The sequence below is a fragment of the Cervus elaphus genome, chromosome 4 (assembly GCF_910594005.1).
Source record: "Cervus elaphus chromosome 4, mCerEla1.1, whole genome shotgun sequence".
NCBI lineage: Eukaryota > Metazoa > Chordata > Mammalia > Artiodactyla > Cervidae > Cervus > Cervus elaphus.
Genome location: NC_057818.1, coordinates 12,238,860 through 12,258,802, shown reverse-complemented (window position 1 = coordinate 12,258,802; position 19,943 = coordinate 12,238,860). Strand labels below are relative to the sequence as shown.

The following is a 19,943-nucleotide window of genomic DNA, read 5'->3' as shown; positions in this document are numbered from 1 at the left end:
GGTGAGGCCCCGCCCCCGGGGCGGAGCTGCGCACAGGGAGGCCGTCGGCGCACCTGGCCCCGCCCCTCCCTGACTTTCCCGCCCTTGAGGGGCCGCGGCGGCCCGGAAGGCCCGGGGGCTGCAGAGGCACCTCAAAGCTTGGGCTGTTTCCCAAACTTGCCCAATCTTGAGATGCAGCTGGAGCCGGGGGGTTGGGGTGGAGATGGGCGATAAACCAGACCCCTCCCTACCCTGAGTCACTGAGCGGGCCGGGAAGCTGAACTTTACCGAGCACCCAGGTGACTCTCCTGGGGAGCCACGTGAGGTCAGCTAAGATGCTGGGAGCACGTTTAATGTGAGCTGAGGCTCCTATAGCTGCTGGGAGGCTCGGGAGCGGCCACGTGGCCTCTGTGAACGCGATTGCCAGTTCGTTATTGCAGGAGAAGGCAGCTTAAGACCTCCCCTCCAGGAAGGGCCCTGGGAGGGAACCCCATGAGCTGGACAGCTTGAGGAGCTGCTGCCTTTGGGCTACACCTGGTGCTGCATGGTCTATGAACTCTTTATTCTCATTTGCAGAGCGGGCTCCTGTGTTTGCTAATCGTGGGACCTGGAGCAGGTTTCTTAAACGTTCACAGTATCAGTTTACTCATCTGTAAAACGGCCACCATGATGGCACCTCCTTCATAGTGAAATTGAGAGGAAATCTGGACCGTCTTACATGGGAAGAGCTCAAGGCAGGGCTTGGCATAATGTATTGGGTATGGGGATGGCATATTCACTCTCATCACTGGGCTCACATGGCTCCCAAAGCTTGTGGGTGAATGTGCAGTGTAGACGGTTTTTAGCCTCCAAGAGGATATACTGAGATGTGTAAGGGCTTCGACTTCATACAGCATGGGAATCCAGAACAAGACCCACTGCTTAGTAGGGAAGAGGCTGGGCTGCTATTCTGTGCCTCAGTTTTCTTATCTGTCGAGTGGGGTTACCTAAGAACTGTAGGGCAGGGCACGTGTATTTGTCCATTAAATTGTGCTGCCTCTTCGGAGCAAATGTTTGCCACTTACCCCAGCTGCTCCCCAAGGGGTGGCCACGTCAGCCCCACTCAACCCAGTGGGTTCTAGAAGCCGTTCTTGTTTCTCCCACCTCTTCCCCTCTTTGCAGAAACGACGCTGCCCACTTCCATCAATTCAGCAAAGGCCCAGAAGTGACGGGAAAAGCAAGACTCTGGTGTGAGTCAGATTTTAATCCCAGGCCTGTTCCTAGCCGATGGGTGACCTTGGGCGATTCTTATCACCTTTTTGCACCTCAGTTTACTCACCCACAAAATGAGGGTGACACCACCTATCTGAGTCAGGGTCTGGTGCCTCCAACTGAGTGCTTTGGGGAAAGTTTGATAAACAGATTATTTGTGAGCAGGGGGTGATGTGTTGTGCAAATACCTTTGCCTTGAAAGCTCCACCTCAGCTCCAGCTCAGATTGTCAAGAATTTGTGGGTCAGGCGTGAAAATGTCCAGGGCATTCAGGAAGCAGATTCTGGGCAGTGGGTATTGTGCAACATTCAGACCTGTTGGGATTAAAAAAAAGAAAAAGATGGAATGGATTACAGAGAAAGTAGTTTAAGAGACCAGCTTTGTGCCTGGAATGGCTGAATGGACACTGTTAGGCTTAAGCTTGCTTAACTTTTCTTTTTGTTGCCTTGTGATCAGAAAATGTATCCATACACAGGTCTGTGAACCTTTCTTAATTTACTGAGACTTTGTGCCTGATGTGTATGCAATTTTTATAAATATTTCAATCTCACTAGAAAAGTTGATATATTCCTTGGAAGGGTCTTGGTAAGCTGTACTTTTCTTTGTAAATTTGTTCTGTATTTATTCACTCTGATTTTCTGGCTCCATTGCTCATGTCTTTATTTTTGACCACTTGACCTGACAAAGGAGGATAAGAGAGAGTTTCAAATTTCCCAGTTGAATTGCTTTCCTGTCCATTTTTCCCTTTTGCTTGCAGCCTATTGGATTCTAGAGTCCACTCTCAAGGAATTAATTCAGACAAGACAGGGAATTCCCTGGTGGTCCAGTGGTTAGGACTTGGCACTTTCACTGCCAAGGGCCTGGGTTTGATTCCTGGTTGGGAACTAAGATCCCACAGGCTGAGTGGCATGGCCAATAATAATAATAATAGTAAAACAATCTGTGATAGGAGAAGCAGAGCAGAAAATTAAAGGAAAAAGAATTCAGACAAGACAGTTGCTGCGAGACTTTGAGGTTGGCAGCTCTGAGAGTGATGGATCCTGATGCTCTGGCCAGCCCAGAGAGACAAGGGTACCACTCAGCCCAAAGCATCTGGCCTTTCTTGAAATATCAGCTCTGGGCACCTTGAACAGTGAGGTCACACTCTTCAAGTCCCATTCACTCTCGGTATGAAAGTGGTGTCATTTCATGATCCATAAATTACCTCCCAACAACACACCCTGTTGGGATACCTCAATGCAATCCCAAGGCACCTGAAATATATTTGGTAATAAACCTCACTGGGAAATTCTAAGGTTGGAATTTGAAGGCATCCTATTAACAAGAGGTACAGAATACAAGGGCTACATGAGTACTGGAGTGGGTTGCCATTTCCTTCTCCAGGGGATCTTCCCAACCCAGGGATTGAACCCGGGTCTCCTGCGTTGCAGGCAGACACTTTACCATCTGGCCACCAGGGAAGCCCATATATATATGTGTGTGTGTGTGTGTGTGTATGTCTACATATATTAGTTTTAGAACTTCGTTTGAAGTTGATGCTCTTTGCATAGACCCTCAGTTCTGTTTGTTTTTTTATTTTTATTTTTTTAATTTTTTTTTATTTTATTTATTTATTTTTTTTCCAGTGGGTTTTGTCATACATTGATACGAATCAGCCATGGATTTACATGTATTCCCAATCCCGATCCCCCCTCCCACCTCCCTCTCCACCCGATTCCCCTGGGTCCTCCCAGTGCACCAGGCCGGAGCACCTGTCTCATGCATCCCACCTGGGCCGGCGATCCGTTTCACCATAGATAGTATACATGCTGTTCTTTTGAAATATCCCACCCTCACATTCTCCCACAAAGTTCAAAAGTCTGTTCTGTATTTCTGTGTCTCTTTTTCTGTTTTGCATATAGGGTTATCGTTATCACCTTTCTAAATTCCATATATATGTGTTAGTATGCTGTAATGTTCTTTATCTTTCTGGCTTACTTCACTCTGTATAATGGGCTCCAGCTTCATCCATCTCATTAGGACTGGTTCAAATGAATTCTTTTTAATGGCTGAGTAATATTCCATGGTGTATATGTACCACAGCTTCCTTATCCATTCATCTGCTGATGGGCATCTAGGTTGCTTCCATGTCCTGGCTATTATAAACAGTGCTGCTATGAACATTGGGGTGCACGTGTCTCTTTCAGATCTGGTTTCCTCAGTGTGTATGCCCAGAAGTGGGATTGCTGGGTCATATGGCAGTTCTATTTCCAGTTTTTTAAGGAATCTCCACACTGTTTTCCATAGCGGCTGTACTAGTCTGCATTCCCACCAACAGTGTAAGAGGGTTCCCTTTTCTTCACACCCTCTCCAGCATTTATTGCTTGTAGACTTTTGGATAGCAGCCATCCTGACTGGCGTGTAATGGTACCTCATTGTGGTTTTGATTTGCATTTCTCTAATAATGAGTGATGTTGAGCATCTTTTCATGTGTTTGTTAGCCATCTGTATGTCTTCTTTGGAGAAATGTCTGTTTAGTTCTTTGGCCCATTTTTTGATTGGGTCATTTATTTTTCTGGAATTGAGCTGCAGGAGTTGCTTGTATATTTTTGAGATTAATCCTTTGTCTGTTGCTTCATTTGCTATTATTTTCTCCCAATCTGAGGGCTGTCTTTTCACCTTGCTTATAGTTTCCTTTGTAGTGCAAAAGCTTTTAAGTTTCATTAGGTCCCATTTGTTTAGTTTTGCTTTTATTTCCAATATTCTGGGAGGTGGGTCATAGAGGATCTTGCTGTGATTTATGTCGGAGAGTGTTTTGCCTATGTTCTCCTCTAGGAGTTTTATAGTTTCTGGTCTTACATTTAGATCTTTAATCCATTTTGAGTTTATCTTTGTGTATGGTGTTAGAAAGTGTTCTAGTTTCATTCTTTTACAAGTGGTTGACCAGTTTTCCCAGCACCACTTGTTAAAGAGGTTGTCTTTTTTCCATTGTATATCCTTGCCTCCTTTGTCAAAGATAAGGTGTCCATAGGTTCGTGGATTTATCTCTGGGCTTTCTATTCTGTTCCATTGATCTATATTTCTGTCTTTGTGCCAGTACCATACTGTCTTGATGACTGTGGCTTTGTAGTAGAGTCTGAAGTCAGGCAGGTTGATTCCTCCAGTTCCATTCTTCTTTCTCAAGATTATTTTGGCTATTCGAGGTTTTTTGTATTTCCATACAAATTGTGAAATTCTTTGGTCTAGTTCTGTGAAAAATACCGTTGGTAGCTTGATAGGGATTGCATTGAATCTATAGACTGCTTTGGGTAGAATAGCCATTTTGACAATATTGATTCTTCCAATCCATGAACACGGTATGTTTCTCCATCTGTTTGTGTCCTCTTTGATTTCTTTCATCAGTGTTTTATAGTTTTCTATGTATAGGTCCTTTGTTTCTTTAGGTAGATATACTCCTAAGTATTTTATTCTTTTTGTTGCAATGGTGAATGGTATTGTTTCCTTAATTTCTCTTTCTGTTTTTTCATTGTTAGTATATAGGAATGCAAGGGATTTCTGTGTGTTAATTTTATATCCTGCAACTTTACTATATTCGTTGATTAGCTCTAGTAATTTTCTGGTAGAGTCTTTAGGGTTTTCTATATAGAGGATCATGTCATCTGCAAACAGTGAGAGTTTTACTTCTTCTTTTCCTATCTGGATTCCTTTTACTTCTTTTTCTGCTCTGATTGCTGTGGCCAGAACTTCCAACACTATGTTGAATAGTAGTGGTGAGAGTGGGCACCCTTGTCTTGTTCCTGATTTCAGGGGAAATGCCTTCAATTTTTCACCATTGAGGGTGATGCTTGCTGTGGGTTTGTCATATATAGCTTTTATTATGTTGAGGTATGTTCCTTCTATTCCTGCTTTTTGGAGAGTTTTAATCATAAATGAGTGTTGAATTTTGTCAGAGGCTTTCTCTGCCTCTATTGAGATAATCATATGGTTTTTATCTTTCAACTTGTTAATGTGGTGTATTACATTGATTGATTTGCGGATATTAAAGAATCCTTGCATTCCTGGGATAAAGCCCACTTGGTCATGGTGTATGATTTTTTTAATATGTTGTTGGATTCTGTTTGCTAGAATTTTGTTAAGGATTTTTGCATCTATGTTCATCAGTGATATTGGCCTGTAGTTTTCTTTTTCTGTGGCATCTTTGTCTGGTTTTGGAATTAGGGTGATGGTGGCCTCATAGAATGAGTTTGGAAGCTTACCTTCATCTGCAATTTTCTGGAAGAGTTTGAGTAAGATAGGTGTTAGCTCCTCTCTAAATTTTTGGTAGAATTCAGCTGTGAAGCCATATGGTCCTGGGCTTTTGTTTGCTGGAAGATTTTTGATGACAGTTTCGATTTCCTTGCTTGTGATGGGTCTGTTAAGATCTTTTATTTCTTCCTGGTTCAGTTTTGGAAAGTTATACTTTTCTAAGAATTTGTCCATTTCATCCAAGTTGTCCATTTTATTGGCATAGAGCTGCTGGTAGTAGTCTCTTATGATCCTTTGTATTTCAGTGTTGTCTGTTGTGATCTCTCCATTTTCATTTCTAATTTTGTTAATTTGGTTTTTCTCTCTTTGTTTCTTAATGAGTCTTGCTAATGGTTTGTCAATTTTGTTTATTTTTTCAAAAAACCAGCTTTTAGCTTTGTTGATTTTTGCTATGGTCTCTTTAGTTTCTTTTGCATTTATTTCTGCCCTGATTTTTAAGATTTCTTTCCTTCTGCTAACTCTGGGGTTCTTCATTTCTTCCTTCTCTAATTGCTTTAGGTGTGAAAAGATTCAAGAACTGTTTAATAAAGACCTAGAAGAAATAAAAAAGAGTCAATTAAAAATGAATAATGCAATGAATGAGATCAAAAACACTTTGGAGGGAACCAAGAGTAGAATAACGGAGGCAGAAGATAGGATAAGTGAAGTAGAAGATAAAATGGTGGAAATAAATGAAGCAGAGAGGAAAAAAGAAAAAAGGATCAAAAGAAATGAGGACAACCTCAGGGATCTCTGGGACACTGTGAAACGCCCCAACATTCGAATCATAGGAGTTCCAGAAGAAGAAGACAAAAAGAAAGGCCATGAGAAAATACTCGAGGAGATAATAGCTGAAAACTTCCCTAAAATGGGGAAGGAAATAGCCACCCAAATCCAAGAAACCCAGAGAGTCCCAAACAGGATAAACCCAAGGCGAAACACCCCAAGACACATATTAATCAAATTAACAAAGATCAAACACAAAGAACAAATATTAAAAGCAGCAAGGGAAAAACAACAAATAACACACAAAGGGATTCCCATAAGGATAACAGCTGATCTATCAATAGAAACCCTCCAGGCCAGAAGGGAATGGCAGGACGTACTGAAAGTAATGAAAGAGAATAACCTACAACCTAGATTACTGTACCCAGCAAGGATCTCATTCAGATATGAAGGAGAATTCAAAAGCTTTACAGATAAGCAAAAGCTGAGAGAATTCAGCACCACCAAACCAGCTCTTCAACAAATGCTAAAGGATCTTCTCTAGACAGGAAATACAGAAAGGTTGTATAAACGTGAACCCAAAACAACAAAGTAAATGGCAACGGGACCACACCTATCAATAATTACCCTAAATGTAAATGGGTTGAATGCCCCAACCAAAAGACAAAGATTGGCTGAATGGATACAAAAACAAGACCCCTATATATGCTGTCTACAAGAGACCCACCTCAAAACAAGAGACACATACAGACTAAAAGTGAAGGGCTGGAAAAAAATATTTCATGCAAACGGAGACCAAAAGAAAGCAGGAGTCGCAATACTCATATCAGATAAAATAGACTTTCAAATAAAGGATGTGAAAAGAGACAAAGAAGGACACTACATAATGATCAAAGGATCAATCAAAGAAGAAGATATAACAATTATAAATATATATGCATCCAACATAGGAGCACCGCAATATGTACGGCAAACGCTAACGAGTATGAAAGAGGAAATTAATAGTAACACAATAATAGTGGGAGACTTTAATACCCCACTCACAACTATGGATAGATCAACTAAACAGAAAATTAACAAGGAAACACAAACCTTAAATGACACAATGGACCAGCTAGACCTAATTGATATCTATAGGACATTTCACCCCAAAACAATCAACTTCACCTTTTTCTCAAGTGCACACGGAACCTTCTCCAGAATAGATCACATCCTGGGCCATAAATCTGGTCTTGGAAAATTCAAAAAAATTGAAATCATTCCAGTCATCTTTTCTGACCACAGTGCAGTAAGATTAGATCTCAATTACAGGAAAAAAATTGTTAAAACTTCAAACATATGGAGGCTAAATAACACGCTTCTGAATAACCAACAAATCATAGAAGAAATCAAAAAAGAAATCAAAATATGTATAGAAATGAATGAAAATGAAAACACAACAACCCAAAACCTATGGGACACTGTAAAAGCAGTGCTAAGGGGAAGGTTCATAGCATTACAGGCTTACATCAAGAAACAAGAAAAAAACCAAATAAATAACCTAACTCTACACCTGTTTGTTTTTTTAATGGCTGAGCATACAAGCAGTAATATAATCATGTCACGGATGAAGAAATTAGAATTTAGAGAAGAAAAGCCACTTTCATTGATTAAGCAAATATTTTTAAGAACCTGCCACATGGCCATGGAGACCAACCACTGATACATGTGACCTCTGTCCCTTCTGTCTTTCATCTTATCTCCCAGTGGGTGTGACAGGCTACAAACAAACCAGACTGTCATGCAGTTGCAGGCAGTGGATGTAGTGGGTTGAGTAAAGGGCCCCCTAAAAGTATTCATCCATGTCCCAATCCCCAGAAGCTGGGAGATGTAACCTGATTTAGGAAAATGATCTTTGAAGATATAATTAAGATAAGGATCTCAAGATGAGATCATGCCGGGTTAAATGGGTGAGCCCTAAATCCAAGGACTGGTGTGTCCTTATAAAAGACAGAAGAGGAGAGACACAATACGGAGGAGAGACCTCATGAAAATGGAGGCAGAGATGGGAGGGATGTGGTCATAAGCCAAGGACCACCTGGAGCCACAAGAGGTAAGGCTGGGTGCCCACCCTCCGCCAGAGCCTTCAGAGGGAGCATGGTCCTGCCAACACCTTGATTTCAGACACCTGGCCTCCAGACTGTGGGAGAATTTCTGTTGGTTTGTGGTCATTGGTTGTGGCTGCCCCAGGAAACTAGCAGAGCGAGCAAGGCGATAAAGACAAGGAAACGGAGTGAGGACTGGAGAGTGAGTGGGGCCCCCGTCACTTGAGCAGTCAGGAGAGGTGACGTTCAAGCAGAGACCTGAACGAGGTGAGAAGTGACACCTGTGGATATCTGGAGGGGTGGGGGGACAGCATTCCAAGCAGAGAGAAGAGACGGGATTGAGTGAGACCTGCTTCTGTGAAATGACTCTCCCATTTGCACCCAAACTCTGGCCACCCTCCCCACCCCACGCCCACGCCGAGCCATATTACCAGGCATCCTTCACACTGTGTTCTGTCCCCTCCCACTGTCCTTGTTTGCTGAGTGATGGGGAAACGCTGGCTGAGAACTTCCCACAGCTGTGGGCATTTCTGGGTTTCTAAGGGGCTTAACTGCGCCGGGGAGACCAGCCCTGTGGAACCTGATGCCAGGTGCCAGGTGAATATGCCTTGGGTCTTGCTAAACACCGAGAGGTAAACACCGCATACTCATGTCACCCCTCCCTCCTCCTACACCCCTGGTAGGTATCACCGGCCCATCTCGGGGTGACATTTGCCCACTGGCTGGGACAGGCCTGGGAACCCTTCTACTTATTACACTTTATTTTTTTTTCAATTATTTTTATTAGTTGGAGGCTAATTACTTCACAACATTGCAGTGGGAACTTATTACACTTTAAATAGCTACCAAGTTGTTTAGGCCTGGCACCTGAATAAACTTGTTTACTGAAAGATCTTCAGAAGAGGAAGGAATGACCTTGGGTGGGGGCAGATATAGAACCTTCTAGAAGGCGATGGTATGGCTGAAGACCCCCACTTAAATCCATCATTTACATGAGGATTTACTTTTTTTTAAACTTTGTATTTTGTATTGGGGTACAGCCGACTAACAGTGCTGTGATAGCTTCAGGTGGGCAGTGAAGGGGCTCAGCCGTGCATATACATGTATCCATTCACATGAGGATTTACTCTTGGTGTTCTGTATTCTGTGGGTTTTGACCAATGTAGAATGTCATAGAGCCATCATTACAGAATCAACCAAAGGATCTCACTGCCCAAAAATCCCCTATTCATTCCTCCCTCACCCCAACCCCTTAGCAACCACTGATCTTTTTACTGTCTCTATAGTTTTGCTCTTCCAGAATATCATAGAGTCAGAAATTTGAAAATATACAGTTTCTTTTGGCTTTTGGACGCAATCAGTTCAGTTCAGTCACTCAGTCGTGTCCGATTCTTTGCGATCCCATGGACTGCACCATGCCAGGCCTCCCTGTCCATCACCAGCTCCCGGAGTTTCCTCAAACTCATGTCCATTGAGTGTAATAGAGAGTTCAAAATTCTCAGTGACTCCCTTTGAAAGTTCAGAGAGCCCCAGGGCACCCCGCTTAGGTGGTGCTGAAGGGGTGTGGTTAGTTCTCAGCCAAGTGGCTGTTAGAATGGCCCCTCTGTCAACCGGAGCCTCCTCCCCTACCGCCCCTCAGTCTCCTGGCTGTTTGTCAAACAAGCTGAGCTCAGTCCAGCTTCCCCTGTCTTTGAACTTCAAAGGTGCCTCTGCCAGCTGCGTTCTCCCCCAGCTACTCACAGGACCCAAAATGCCCTCCCTTTCAGGCCTAGACTTCAGTGTCTACTTTGTAATAACTCATGGAGCGGAACTCCCATTTTGTGTACTTTTCTGCAGGTAAATTTTGCTGCAATAAAAGATTCTGTTAAATAGAGAGCAGACTTGTGTTTGCCAAGGAGGAGGAGGTGGGAGAGGGATGGACTGGGAGTTTGAGGTTGGTAGATGGAAACTATTGGGCTTCCCTAGCGCTCAGACAGAAAGGAATCCGCCTGCAGTGCAGGAGACCTGGGTACAATCCCTGGGCTGGGAAGATCCCCTGGAGAAGGGAATGGCTACCCACTCCAGTATTCTTGCCAGGAGAACTCCATGGACAGAGGAGCTTGGCGGGCTACAGTCCATGGGGTCACAAAGAGTCGGACACAACTGAATGACTTTGAGAGACAGACAGAAGCAAACTATCAAACAGGATGGGTAAACAACAAGGCCCTAATGTATAGCACAGGGAACTATATACAATATGCTAATGGGAAATAATACAAAAACAGAGGCTGTGGACCTGAGTCACTTTTCTGCAGAGATTGGCACAACATTGTAAATCAACTATACTTCAGTTAAAACATTCTGTTAACATTTAAAAAAAGGAAGCAGATGAAAGTTGAATGAGAAACAAGATATTTACACCATCTTAAGTGTGTTTCCACAAGACAGTTATGAATTACAAAGGGAAACAGTCACTCTAGATTGGAGAAATCTGGCCGACTCCACATTGACAAAGGGATCAGGGTCGCCAGGACCGCCGTTGGGATGAATGACACTGTGCACCTCAGATACGATGCACTGAGGGAGCATGGCTTCACTTTGGGGGACCCCTGGCAAAGTGCTGAACCCAAGTCCCATCATGAGGAAGCGGTTTCCCATTGGAGGGCATCCCAGGGAGTAACTGGCTCCTCTCTTCAGAAATGTCTGGAAGGGCCATGGAAAGTTCCAGAGGGACTAAAGACTCATAACAATCAAATGCAAATGTAATCCTGGACCAGATCTCAGAGTTGGGGAAATGTCTTTATCATTGGCTATAAAAGATATTAGGGTTTCCCTGGCAGCTCATCGGTAAATAATCCACCTACCAATGCTGGAGACGTGGGTGTGATTCCTGGGTCTGGAAGATCCCCGGGAGAAGGAAATGGCCACCCGAACCAGTATTCTTGCCTAGAGAATTCCATGGACAGAGGAGCCTGGTGGGCTACAGACCAGGGGGTCACAAAGAGTCAGACACCACTGAGCGATTAAAACAACAAACACCACACAGGACATTAGTGCGACAGCTGGTGAATCTGGGGATGCTCTGGAGACAATAGTATCGCAGTGACGTGAACTTCTGACGCTGACCACTGTTCTCTAGTTAGGGAAGAGAATGTCGCCTTTGGAAGGGCACCCTGACGTTCTTAGCGGTAAAGGAGGGAGGGGGAGCAAGAAAGTGGGGAGGGGAGCTAGCCCACAGACTTGGATAATCTAGGAAGAATATACGCAAATCTGAAAAGGTCCCATAGTGTATGGCTCCACCTATAGAACATTCTCGACAAGATGAAATCAGAGAGATGGAGAGCGGATTAGTGACTGGCGGGGGTTAGGGGTTAGGGTGTGACGACAAAGCAGCGAGAAGGAGACCAATGTGGCGATGGAGCACCTCTGGAGCTGGTACCTTCACCAATCTGTACCTGAGATCCAGCACCTCGGAGACCACGCCCCAACACGGTGGCGTGTCAATTTCCCGGCTTTGTGGTTATGCAAGACGTGACACTAGGAGAATCTGAGTGAAGGGGACCCAGGGCCTTTATAATTTTTAGAGCTTCCTATTGAGCTGCAATTCTCTCAAAATAAACAGTTTAAAAAGTAAGAGAAATAGCATCCCACTTCTGTCACCCTGTTCCCCCCCACCCCACCCTGCCTTGCTTTGGGTCATCTGTAGCTGCCAGCCGGGACACAGAGAGACTTACGATAACCAGCCTGGGCAGCCACGGGGAACCCGGTTTAACCAGTAGGCAAGCTGGTTCACTCATTCCACAAACATCTGAGAGGCTGCTTGGGCTGGGTGACGGCTCTGCTCCTGCGGCGCCAGGCCCTGCCCTCACTTCATCCTCAGGACACCTGCCTGGTTTGCCGTCAGCACCCCTCTCCCAGAAGCGGCTGAATGATGGGGTCCTCCACCCATATGCCCTGGGACCCCCTTTCCTGTTTGTGAGCTCCCCCCTCTGACCTCCAGCACCTGCCAGCGCAAGATCACGGCGCCTGGAAATGTGCTTCCCCAGGTTCCCCTTGACCAGCATGGGCAGAAAGCCCACTCCTTCCCCGGGGAGGGACAACCCTAGAGCCTCCCCGCCCCGGGGCCGGGCTGAGCCTGGGACCTGGCCTGAAACCTTGCTTCCACAATTCCCCTGCCTGCTTCTGCTGGAAAGACATCCTTAACAAAGCAAGCCTCATCTCAGGCTCTGCTTCTGGTGAACCCGACCTGGGACCCAACCGGAGGCACAGAGTGGTTGAGTGACTTGGCCGCAGCCACACAGCCAAGAGCGTGAGCCGGAAGTTCTACCCCCTGAGTCTGATGCCGGGACCTGCACATCTGACTGTCAGGCTGCCAGCCTCTGAAAAGGGGCTCATTCTCCCTTCAGGAACCTGCTCAGACTGTCTCCCTCTGCCAGGCTCTGAGCTGACGGAGGGCTAATGGGATCCTCAAGTTCCTTGTCAGACACTCTCAGCTGACTTAGGAAGGCAGACCCAACCTCACCCACGTGATCAGTCACCAGGTCAACAGTCCAGCATGGAGGACCCACTGTGTGCCTGAACCGGGCTGTGTGCTCGGAGGGAGATGAGCTAGACGTGGTCCTGCCCTCCATGAGCCCCGGGTCCCAAGGAGAGGCCCACACGGCGTGTGTCACAATGTCATGCAGGACCCAGTGAGGACATGAGGGGGCATGCGTCAGTCTACCCGGTGACTCAGGGGAGACTCCCAGGAAGGTGAAGTGGAGCCGGGGCTGGGGAAACAGAGGAGCGGGGCAGGGGAGGAGGGTGGAGACGGAGAGTCTGGACAGGGGCAGCTGCACAGTGCCCACGGCTCCTGGTTTGGGCTGAAAGGAGGACGCGTCATAGCAGGCAGCATGCCACTAGCAGCATGGGGGTCATGCCCACGGAGGTGGCCCCATCACACCCTCCGTGGGACGCCCTTGGTGTGGGGTGCAGGCTTCACTACATTGGGACCTTGGGCCATGTTTGTCACCCTGTCTCATTGCTAAGAGGGAAACTGTACATACCTGGTGGGTGGTCCTGGAGGTCAGAATTACCCGGCGCTGAGTGAGCCCAGCCGGGATCCACGGGGCTGCCAGGTGGGCTCAGGCAGGTTGAGCAGAGGTGGGGGGGGACCAATCGCATCACTGTAGATTCACAGAGGCTCGAGGCAGAGAACAGGCGCCCTCTCTGAACCCCTACAAAGCAGGGACTGGGTGGACTAGCAGCGGTGCTGTCCACGGGTGCTGTTATCATTGTAGGGCCCACGCTAAGACCTGCCGGAGGGGGTCCTACGTTTCCTATATTTGTTTTAACTTAGAAAAAATCCTGTCGACTCTTCAGAGTCTGGTGAGCGTCATGGGATATGATAACTTAGAGGAAAAAAAAAAAGGTTTTTCTATCTTGATGAACTGTCCACTTCTTTCTCAGCATGGAACTTTTAGTCTTAGCTGTCAGGAACCTCGGTGCTCTGGTTAGCACTCAGTTAATGCTAAGCTTCACCCAGCCGTATCAGTTACCAACCTCCTGGCTACAAGCAGCAGAAACTGACTCCGGTATTTTAAGCAAAAAAGGGAATTTGGTGGAAGGATATCAGATCTGCCAAGACCATGCAAGGGGATGGAGAGAGACCATCCTTCTCAACATCCCCAGTGGGAGTGGGGTGCTGCCCCCAGTCCACCCACCTATCCAACCAGCAGAGAGTTGCTGAGTGGGAGGAGCCGGGAGTGGAGCAGTGGTGATGGGAGACATTGATGGGCAAAGACCACAAGTGTTCTCTATATGCGGGTATTTTAGGGTAATCACCTCCTCCCACTTTGCTGGAGTTTTTCTCAGTGTCTTGCTTTGGGTTGTCCCAAACCCAAAGATTTGAACGCAGGTGGTTTATCTGAGAGGTGACTCCCAGGAAACACTGGCAGAGGGAGATGAGGCAGGACTGGGAAGGAACCGACAGAGGGGGGCATCTGGTCTACCCTGATGGGGGCTGAGTGAGCCCTCAAGGGGGAGTCAGCTGTTCGCTGGAAGCAACTTTCTACAGAGGTCAGGGATTGGGGACAGTGCCACGTCTGCTACACCAGGCTTGAGGTGTACACAGGCAAACGTTTTCACCCCTCCCCATATTCCATGTATTGATAAGTCTGCTCTGTCTCGCTCTGTTGCATAACACAAGTTATGAGCTCCGCAAACCTTTCTTTCCCCTTTGTGCCAATTGCTGTGCTGCTGGTGGAAAGAACATCAGCAAGATCAGGAGGAGGAAATGCTTTTGTCCTTGGCAGCTTCAGAGAATGAGATTCTATTCCACCCCAGGAAACCATCCTTGCAGTTGTTAGGATTTTTACTTGGTTGAATGGAAATCAGTCTTAGAGAACCACATAAAACAATGGCACCGCTTAATGAATGATTTGCCAGATGCATCCCTTGGAACCACCAGCGGGACGAGGAGTAGAACTTGCCACCCTCCCCGGGTTCTGCCTTGTGTCTGCTCCAGTGACAACCCCGCTCCCCACAGAGGGGCCGATCCTCCCGACTCGGTATTCACCTCCAGTGAGATGCACTGGCTCTCATATGCTCATCATCACTTCCCATGTCCTGTATATTTCTTTAACCAACACATTTCCCATTGCATATCTGTTTCCTGGGGCTGCTGTAATAGATAGTCACAAACTTCAGTGGCTTGGTTCTCTTACAGGTCAAATGTCTGAAACAGCCTCACTGGACTAAAATCAACTAAAATCTGCAGGGTGGCATTCCTTCTGGAGGCACTAGGGGAGAATACGTTCCTTTATCTTTTCCAGCTTCTAGAAGCCATGGCATTCCTTGGCTCATGACCCCTTCCTCCATCTTCACAAACTGCAATGCTGGCTGGATCTATCTCATGCTGCTTCACCCTGTTGTCAGCCCCCTGCCTCCTATAAGGACATTGTCGTAACACTGGACTGACCTGGCCCATCCAGGATCATCTCCCATCCCCAGGTCTTTAACCCGGTCACACCTGCAGAGGTCCTTTTGCTAGGTCAGGTCACATATTTACAGGCTCTGAAGACTAGCATGTGAATACCTGTAGTCAAAGCTATTGGTTTTCCAGTGGTCATGTATGGATGTGACAGCTGGACCATAAAGAAGGCTGAGTGCCTAAGAACTGATGCTTTCGAACTGTGGTGCTGGAGAAGACTCTGAACAGTCCCTTGGACAGCAAGATCAAACCAGTCTATCCTATAGGAAACCAACTCTGAATATCCATTGGAAGGACTGATGCTGAAGCTGAAGCTCCAATACTTTGGCCACCTGATGTGAAGAGCCGACTCATTGGAAAAGACCCTGATGCTGTGAAAGATTGAAGGCAGGAGGAGAAGGGGATGACAGAGGACAAGATGGTTGGATGGCATCACTGACTCAATGGACATGAGTTTGAGCAAACTCCAGGAGATAGCAAAGGAGAGGGAAGCCTGGCATGCTGCAGTCCGTGGGGGTAGTAAAGAGTCAGATACAATTAGGTGACTGAACAACAACCTTTGAGGGGCTGCTATTTAGTCCACTGTTCCACCCATCTTTTTCCCTCCACCCCTTACATTATATCTGTTGAGACACCCAGGCCGTCTGACCTGTAGCGTCCCTACAGGCTGGACTTTGCTGGCTGTGTACTCCAGGCCCAGAGCTGCTGCATGGCCTCTGTCCTGGGAATTTCCTGCAAACTGGCAGTGGGACCCAGGGGCTGGATTGGGCTCAGGCCCCATCCCCTTGGTCTTGTGGGCTTGCATCAGGACCACAGACCCCATCGTGGCCGGTGGTCTCTTTTTGTGATGTCAGTATCATTGGTGTTCAGTGCCCAGATCCACTCACTCCCCACTGCATTGCAACACTGATGTTCCAGTCCCGTCTCCTGCAGTTTACTGTGTTAGTGGGAATACTTTCCTCAAGAGATGCTTTCTGTTACATATAGTATGTCACCAGTGGAACAGGGAGGCAGAATGACTGCCCGACTCCTTCTCTTTACCACTTTTCCGACTAACAACCCAGTTCATATCATCCTCTGAAGGAGAGCCACTAGTTTTTTAAAAACATGTCCTCTCTCTCTATTAGATTTTTTCATTTTAAACAAAGGGTTTGAGAGCCCGTGTCCTATTTAAATTAACTATTTTAAAAATGAATATTTATGTTTATTTGGCTGCACCTGGCCTTAGTTGCAGCAGGTGGGATCTTCAGCCTTTGCTGTGGCATGCAGGATCTCTAGTTGCGTGTGTGGGATCTAGTTCCCTGACCAGGGATTGAGCCCAGGCCCTCTCCATTGGGAGCACAGTCAGCCTCAGGGCCACCAGTGTGCGTGCATGTTAAGTCACTTCAGTCCTGTCCGACTCTTTGTGACCCCATGGGCTGTAGCCTTCCAGGCTCCTCTGTCCACGGGGATTCTCCAGGCAAGAATACTGGAGTGGGTTGCTGTGCACTTCTCTAGAGGATCTTCCCGAAACAGGGATCGAACCCACCTCTCTTATGTCTCCTGCACTGGCCGGCAGGTTCTTTACTGCTAGCGCCTCCTGGAAGGCCCTGGGCCACCAGGAAAGCTCCTAAATTAACACTTCTTAACTGAAGTTTCAGAACCTGGGGGGACAACCACACCTGGTCAGTAAGCCCCGACCTCCTGCTCCCTCTACAGCTGCCCCACCCCCGGGCTTCAGGAACCCCCAAGCTCCTTGACTGTTCCTGCCTACTGTCTCCCCGCAGTCCCCGGGGGAGAGGAACCTTCATGAGGCTCCCAAAGGCATCTCTGCTCTTGCAGCTCAGAGGCCCCCTCCCGCCTTCTCCCTGGGACTCCAGGGAGCCTGTTGCTCTGAGCAACCATGAGCTCCTCCTTACCATCTCTGGCCACGTCAGTGCCTGTAGCCTCCCTGCCTCAGGGGGACTCCCTTCTCTTTCTAGAAGCCCCCATCTCCCTTCCACTCCCTCCTAGGATGCTCTGCCTCTGCCCCTGCCCCTGCCCCAGCTTTGCTCAGGGGAAGCAGGCTCCTGGTGACCTGTTTTGGGTGGCTTCCCAAGCATCCTATGAGTGATGGTGTGTAGGTCTGGCCACCTCTGTCGGCCCTGACGCATCTGTTGGATAAGAACAGCTAGTCCTTCCAGAACACCTGCACCAGGTACCATCCTAGGCACTTAACTAGTCTCACCTCACAGCTAGACTAGGAGGCTGGCGCGGTCATCACACATTTTCTAGAAGATGAGACTTTGGCTCAGGGCCACCTTGGAAGTGGGAGGAGGAGCCAGGACCCACCCACTGACTGCTGGGCTCCTGAGTCGGCTGGAAAACAACGCCGCTAAGACCAATCCCTCAGCATCCTTTGGGGAAGGAGCCGGAACCTGCATAAGGAGTCAACAATGTCAGAGGGTACTCACTGCCTTGGGAGCAGTAGTTCTGGAGCTCTGGCCAGCATGAGTCACAGGAGGGTGTGATAAAGCACAGACCACCGGGCTGACCCCAGAGTCCCTCACTCAGTAGGGCTGGGGAGGGCTGAGAACCTGCATTTCTAACGAGTTCTCCTCCAGGGATGCTGATGCTGCCTGTCCCCCTTTGGAAACGGCCTGCCTGCTGTGGAAGAATAGGGGCCAGGCTCCTTCCCAGGGCACATGGTGTGGTGGTTCCAACACAAACTCCCATCCAGGTGGTCCTGTGATAACGTGTGTGTGTGTGCGTTCTCAGTCGCCCAGCTGTGTCTGACCCTTTGTGACTCCGTGGACTGTAGCCCACCAGGCTCCTCTGTCCATGGGATTTCTCAGACAAGCATACTGGAGTGGGTTGCCATTTCCTTCTCCAGGGGATCTCCCCAACCCAGGGATCAGACTCACATCTCCTGCATTGGCAGGCAGATTCTTTACCACCGAGCCATCTGGGAAGCCCCAATGATAACTTTATGATCATGTTAAAAAAAAAACAAACACAACCCTTCATCTGTTAGAGATGCATTCTGAAGCATTCACAGGTATTGTATATGTCTGGGATTCACTTTGAAATACTCCAGACTCTACCTCTGCAAAAGGTTGAAGGTCTAGAGGAAGCAAGGGTAGCTGGCTGATGAGTCCAGAGAGTTTCATTCTACCAGTTTCTACACCTTGTTTATATGTGAAAGTGTTATTCATTCAAGTGTTATCAACCTTGTTGATTTCAGGTAGGGGAAAAGCTCTGGCTCCCCACTTAAACTGACCTTGAGCTAGAAACTTGCAGCATCTGAGCCTCGATTCTTTTTGCTGTCTGCGCAGCTGATGGCATCTTTCCAACTGGGTTGTCGAGGGCACCATGGATAAGAGCTGTTAGTACTCACTTTGGCACGTGACCCATGAGACTTTAATTCCCCAGACATACTCTCACACATCCTCCAGCCCGACTTGGCCAAGCCAGCACCTACTGGGCAGGGGACTCACCCATCTCAAGACACCTGTTCAACAAGTTCCTGGGATGAGTGTGGAACTTTTCAGAAGCCTGCCCATCTGCGAGCAGGCAGTGTGGCTGTGGAATGTGGGGTGGGGAGGCTGTGGGTGTGTTCTTGGGATGTGAGGCTTCTAGGGAGTCACGGGCAGGTTGGCCGCTTGGACGCCTCACTATTGCCTCCACAATACAGCCTGGACTTGCCAGGGGTGAGGGGGGCAGGGGGGGTTCTTTACAGAGCCACCAGGTCGGAGGCAGGAGATCTCTGGTTTCTAGTTCAGAGGTGGTTCCAGTGGATTCCATGGGGCCTTCAGCTTGCCAAACCGTCTGCGGTCAAGCAGTGCTGTGGCTGGTGTCCTGTGTTGTTTTGGTTTTGATTACAAAAAAAACGAAACCCCGTTTGTGCTAGCCCAGGGCAAAGTTGGGGCAGCCAGTGACTGGGAAACCTGGAGCTGTTTCCTTGAACCTCAATGCGGGGAGGGCGGCCAAGTCTCATATCGGTTGGCACCAACTGAAAATCTGTCAAGAACGTGTTGGCTTCGCTCTCTTTTTCCGTCTCCTCTTCCTGCTCCTCCTCTTTCTCCGAGTCTCCCTCCCGTCCCTCTTCCTCGTGGACAGGACAGGAGGTGGCCTCCACAAAGCACCAAGTCCTACCCCTCTGTCTGCACCACCAGGGCTGGCTGAAGTTTGCCCAGCATTTTCTGTGTGCCAGGTCTTGGGCAAAAGACTTCACCACCTAGATTTCATGTAATCCCACAGCAGCCATAGAAGAAGGTACTGCTTTCATCCTTCCAACTTCCAGAGATGAAACTGAAGCACTGAGAAGCTCAAGAAGTTACCTGAGACCATGTTGTACATTCAAGAGCATCTTCTTGGGGGGAGGAATCTGATTGGCTCAGCTTGAGTCAGGTGACCTGTTTCTCCACCAATCAGCTGTGGTGAAGGAGGCAGGTCTCAGAGCATCAAGGTGGCAACCTCCAGGCCCAGCATTAGAGAACTATTCTCAGATGGGGCGGTGAGCCTGGCACCTGATCCCACTCTGTTCCTTTCCTCCTTCCTGAGTAGCCTCCCATGGACACAAATACCTGCAGCATTTGTCTTCCCACTGGTGAAGTCCGATGGGGCTGGAGTTCAAAGCCTGCCTCCACCATTTTCCTGATGGTCTACTTTTGGGCAAATGACTTCACCTCCTTGAGTCTCAGTGTTGTCTTCTGTAAATGGGGATCATAAGAC

The 19,943-nt window shown here is 47.7% G+C and overlaps 1 non-coding gene across 1 annotated transcript; it reads left to right on the top strand.

Moving 5' to 3' along the window:
- Positions 1-2,041: 2,041 nt before the first annotated feature.
- Positions 2,042-2,114, top strand: TRNAE-UUC. The gene has a single exon. It is a non-coding gene; the product is annotated as a tRNA-Glu (tRNA).
- The last annotated feature ends 17,829 nt before the right edge of the window (positions 2,115-19,943 follow it).